The following is a 5,932-nucleotide window of genomic DNA, read 5'->3' on the forward strand; positions in this document are numbered from 1 at the left end:
CTCCGAAATGGCTCTCAAACCTGCCACCTCATCTTCATTTTCAAAGCCAATAGTCCAGTTATGGCCCTCACTGTGTCTTGCCTGAACTCCTGAAATAGACCCTTTCCTGGTCTCCCTAACTGTGATCTCCTCTCTCCCTACATTTCTACATCCAGATGGCTGGGGGAGCAATCTTATCCAGAAAATTTGATTTGTGCTGTCAGGTTCCTCTTCCAAAATGAAATTTGGGAAGATATATACTTCCCCTTATTCCATTGGTACAAGTCTTTTATTCTATTGTTTTTAGGGTCTGCAACGCTTGTGAGTCGCTGCTCTCCCTGGGCCAGAAGATAATCTGATTCTTTCGATCTCAATGAGAAGAGGAAAAAAGATTGGAGTTTTCTTAGATAGAGGCCCATCGAATCAATTCATGTGCCCTTTATTCCTTATCAAACATAATGAGAAATAATACATCAATATCACCAGCTCTATGTCCAGCCCTTACCTGAAAATGTGAGACTATCATAGTTATTCCTCTAGAGCAAACACACAGGGTGGCCCAAACCTATGCTTATTCCAGCAAAATGAAGTATATTTTTTTTAATTCAAAAATATGGAACGCTTCACGAATTTGCATGTCATCCTTGTGCAGGGGCCATGCTAATCTTCTCTGTATCATTCCAATTTTAGTATATGTGCTGCCGAAGCGAGCACCAAAATGAAGTGCAGTATCTGACTATTTTCATTATCTTTCTTTGCGGCAGAGTTTTATGATAGAGGATGGGATTTATAATCTCCATCCATCAGAGAAGTATATAAAACTATCTTTTATTACTTTGGGACCTTGTATAAAGTACTTGTATATATTGTTTATTGCTCCTATTGAACATACAAACAACTTGTAAGAAAGGCCTAAGAGAAACCTATTACTCTCATCTGCTCCGAACCAAGAAGGAAAAGTGATTACACAGCCTTACCTGATTATCATCGGGACCTACTTGAGAATTTTCCTAGGAATTTCACACTCCAAATAGAAACAGAATTCTGACTTTTCATCTAACTCTCTTCTTCCCAAACACACAAACTAAAGGATAAAATTGTTCACATGACAAAATGATTCCTCATAACACCAAAAGATCACCAGGACCCATTCGATGGCATTTACTCAAGTGTTATTTCCAGATCATTAAATAATCTATATAGGAAGAAACTAAAGAGAGAAGTCACCTGAACCACTGTGTACTAAATATCCATCAGAAATGAAATTACAGGGTAGCCCAGGTGGCTCAGCGGTTTAGTGCCGCCTTTGGCCCAGGGCGTGATCCTGGAGACCCAGGATCAAGTCCCATGTCCTGTTCGCTGCATGGAGCCTGCTTCTCCCTCTGCCTGTCTCTGCCTCTCTCTCTCTTTCTCTCTCTCTCTCTCCCCTCTCTCTTTCTCTCTCTCTGTCTCATGAATAAATAAATAAAATCTTTAAGAAAAAACAGAAATGAGATTACAATGATAAAAGAACCTTAGTATGTCAGCACTTATTGTTTAGAGTTTAGATTTGGCAACTTTTATTTCTTTAGAGAGAGAGCTAAGCACCAGTAACCCTATTAAGATTTCTTTCATGTGGGCCCTGGGTGGCTCGGTTGGTTAAGTGTTTGACTTTAGACCAGGTCATGATCTCAGGGTTCTGGTATAGAGTCCCATGCCAGGCTCCAAGCCCAGTGAACTGTCTGCTTGTCCTTCTCTCCTTGTCCCTTCTCTAAATAAATAAATAAATAAATAAATAAATAAATAAATAAATAACATCTTTTTTAAAAAGAAGATTTCTTTCACATAATTTTGTCTACCTAATATGTAAGGCTGTGAATCTTGCACTTTCCTCTGACTTTATTTCTCTTCACTCCCAGATTCCCTCAAACTCTGTTTCACCTTCAAACTCATTTCTGAACTGAGGATTGTTCTGTACCTTGGTCCCACCCAGCCTCACTCCACCCTAAGGGCTCACCTGACCAACTCTTCCTCCTGCAAGACTAGACCAGACGTCGACTGACCTGTGGGTACTTTTCCGGCCTTCGTCGGGCTTATTGGACTCTGCTTCCTTCATACCCCCTTTATACCTTTCACATACCTCCATCAGAGCACAAATAACGTGAAGCTGTTATTAATCTCTTCTCTAGACCACAAGTTTCTTGAGGATCAGAGCTGCCTTCCTCTTTTTACAATCAGTGTCTGGCTCCCCAACATCTCCTTGTTGCATGAATCTCTCAGTTTCAAGTTCCACCTCTTCCACAAGATGTTTCCCCATCTTCATCAGCCCAGAATGCTCCCTTATATTCCTTCTTCTGTTGTATTTATTTATATTCTGCTTTGTGAACTTTGTGAACAGCACTCTTCACAGAAACATGCAACACTTGGTTCATGTTTTTGAAACATCATGTTAGATAGACAACGCTTAGAACAGGGTGGACATTAGTAATATTAGAAACTAATAACAGCAGCTACTTAGTAAATAGGTAACAGAACTGCTGTGATAGAAGGGATAGCAGGGTCTGGTATTGTGGACATATCTTGTTTGTGTAGCATCCTTGTTATTGAGAGAAGCATTCCTTTTGTAGCTCATGGCCTGATGATGGCTCATGTGGGGCTTACTCCATTACCTGATTCACAAATGGGTGTATGATCCATACATAGGAGAGTATCCCACTCTAGGGCATATTGACTGGATTTGGGGAGAACATGTGACCTAAGCTGCATCAATCAGGGTCACACCTTAAACTTTCCTGAAAGAGCTAGTCTTCATTGTCTTTTCCTCAAGATAGAAACTGCAAGGAAATGTTAACTAAAGCTGTTGTAGCCGGAATCGCCATTCATGATGGTGAAAGCCATTTGAAATACAAAAACAAGAGGCCAACATGCAAAGATAAGCACCAAGAAAGAGAAAAATAGGGCCCTAATATTATCATTTGAACTCCCAGGTTTTGCTTTGAGCCAGATTTGCTCCTGGATTTTCCATCACATGAGCCAAAAATATCACCCTTTCATTTAAATTAAGTTGGCTTTCTGTCACATGTGGTTTTCTTTATAAATGTCATCAAGGGAAAGGTAAAAGGAAGCTTGGGTTAAGGAAAGTAGACCTTCTTTTGGAATCTGTTTTTATCACTTTCTAGATTTTTGATCTTTCATTATTATAAAAGGTTCTCAGTTGCAGGCAAGGAAATTCAATTCTAGGTGGTTGAGTTAAAACAGGAGTTTATTAAAAGGATGCCAGAATAGAAGAGAAAGAGGTAAAATTATCTCTATCCACAGATGATACGATTTTGGAAATGCCAAGATAATAAAGAGAAAAGCCACAACAAACAATAAGAGAATTTAATTTTCAAAAGCAGTTTATAAAATCAACATCTCCTAATGAAATAATGGATCTAAATAATGCTCATCAATCACTGTTGACCTGACCAAGAGAGACAACCAGATATTATATGACTTAATAGAGGTTCACAGTGCCACCTACAAAGTAGACTTGACAAATAAACAAAAATGAATCTGATGGAGCTTCTAGAGCTAACTGATATCAATTTACAGAAAATGCATGGGACAGAGGGCATGATACATGATACCACAAGGATCCAATTAGTAAATCTTAACTGTGGGAAATGCTACAGGCAAACAACTTGGCTTCCCCAACTGCAAATTTAAAAAAGAAAGAGCAGGAGGGAGATTGAATTTACAGATTAGAAGGCATTGTTTTGGTCCTGATTTGAAGGTGTTCTTTAATGTTTAAAAAATATAGGCTCATCGGAGAAATTCAAATTTGATGATATTAAGATGCTATTATTAAATGGGATAATATACTCCAGTAATTTTTAAAAGAATATTAATACTTTTGAAATAAAGATTGAAAATGCTCTGGAGGAAATAATGTGCGGTCTGAGATTTGCTTGAAATAATCCAGGCGAGGGGGAACATGAGTAGGGATGGAAATGAAGCAAGCTCATCCCTGGGCTGATAACCATTTAAGAAGATAACTGATATATGGCTGCTTATTATACTCTTCTCTGTACTTCTACATATGTTAAGTCATCTCTAAAAATCTTTTTTGAAAAAGATTAGATAGCTAAAAAAAAATTATTAAAAAGGCCAGAGAATGAAGGCACAAGATCCAACTTCTAGGAACAAGCCATAATAAAGTCTCAGAAAAATGTTGGTAAGGAGTACCCTGCAGCCACCACCAAGCACTGATTTTCTGCTCTGACTCTTCGAGCCACTAAAAGAGAAAAAGAGACAGAGTCAGAGAGATAGGCACAGAGAGAGAGAGGAGTCACTGCCCCAGAGGAAGAGCGCACTTCCCCTCCTTCCTGTTCAGGAGCTTCTGAGAGAAAGCCTGGAGCAGATACCTCTGGTTATTGGAACTTTGAGCTTTGTTTCCAAGGAGGCTGGGAAAATGGGTAAAGTGAGCCATTTCACCTCCCCATCCCCATTACAAAGAATTAGACTGTGAGCAGTTCCCAAAATAATGGAAAGAAATTCAGACACTGGACACAAAAATAAACAATGTTCACCTCACCAGGCAAACAACAAGCCCCCTGAGTTTCATCTTCCTCCATCTGTAGGGTCTTTGAACCACTCCAGTGAAGACCTACTGCCCAAAACAGCTGTGAGGACCCAAAGGGATAATGAGTCTTTGAAACAAAGGTCACAAAAGTCACTTGGAAATCCTTCCCTCCTCCTTCTCTCCCCTCTCCCTCCCTTCTTCCTCTCTACCTTCTCTCCCTTCCTTCTTCCTCCCTCCCTCCTTCCCTCCCTCCCTCCCTCCTTCCCTCCCTCCCTCCCTCTCTCCCTTCCTTCCTTCCTCTCTCCCTCCCTTCCTTCTTTCCTTCCTTCCTTCCTTTTCTTCCTTCCTCCCTCCCTTGACCTTCTCTTCTTTCTTTTCTTCCTTCCTCCTTCTCTTCCTTCCTTTCTTTCTCTCCATGCCTCCCTTCCTCCCTCCTTCCTTCTTCCTTTCCTCCCTCCCTTCTTTCCTTTCTTCTTTCCTCCCTCCCCCTTCCTTCTCTCCCTTCACTTCCTCCCTCCCTCCCTCTTCCTTCCTTTCTTTCTCTCCCTACCTCCCTTCCTTCCTTCTTCCCTCTCTCTCTCTTCTTCTCTCTCCCTCCCTCCCTCCCTTCCTTCCTTCTTTCCCTCCTTCCTTCCTTCTCTCCCTCCCTCCCTTTCTTCCTTCTCTCCCTCCCTCCCTTCCTTCTTCCTTGTCTTGCTTCAGTTGCTACCTCCTTATTTCTTCAGGACTGAGGGGTACAAAGTTAAGTATTCTTTTTAAATTGAAGTGGATTGATGGAATCCATACTTTCATAGTGGAAAAAAAAATGTTCCCTTTCCACTTAGCTCTTCTTGTACACCTGGCTTCACAGGAAAAGAAATTAGCATCTAGAAATGCACCTCTGTGTCAGCCACGGGGGAGATATTAGAGCATTCCCACATGTACCAAATCATCAACCTTTGATCAGCATGCTGGGAATGTTCATTGTCCAATAAAGCTTTGGGAAGACTCTTTGATTCACTAAAGCCATGCTCCTCCTAATGAAAATGCTCCCCAAAGAACACAGCCCTGCCTTTCCAGCAGTCTCCTCAATCAGGTTCAGTCTTCATATGCTGTGGGCTGGATTGACTCAGCATTGGTTAGCTGACTTTTAATTCTCTTCTTCCTGCCTGTCCATTCATACCAGGGACCAGAGGGAAGGACCTCTGTGTCATCAAGGTAACCACGGCTGGGTGGCTCTCTCCCATTGCCAGTCAGCATGGTCATTTTGGAAGGGGGCTGGAATATCTGACCTCATGACTATAGGAAAGTTTAGTGATTAATGATGATTTTTATCTTTGGACTTCAAAGATTGACTCATGCAGAGAATGAGCAATCTATAGGTCAGATATCTTACCTCCTCGTCATTTTCTTCCTTCAGTCAGGAATTCA

General features: G+C 41.1%; 1 non-coding gene across 1 annotated transcript; it reads right to left on the reverse strand.

The window, feature by feature from the left end:
• Positions 1 to 586: 586 nt before the first annotated feature.
• LOC112643289 (U6 spliceosomal RNA) lies at positions 587 to 693 on the reverse strand. The gene has a single exon (XR_003125761.1). It is a non-coding gene; the product is annotated as a U6 spliceosomal RNA (small nuclear RNA).
• Between the last annotated feature and the right edge of the window lie 5,239 nt (positions 694 to 5,932).

The sequence above is a fragment of the Canis lupus genome, chromosome 38 (assembly GCF_003254725.2).
Source record: "Canis lupus dingo isolate Sandy chromosome 38, ASM325472v2, whole genome shotgun sequence".
Classification (NCBI taxonomy): Eukaryota; Metazoa; Chordata; class Mammalia; order Carnivora; family Canidae; genus Canis; species Canis lupus.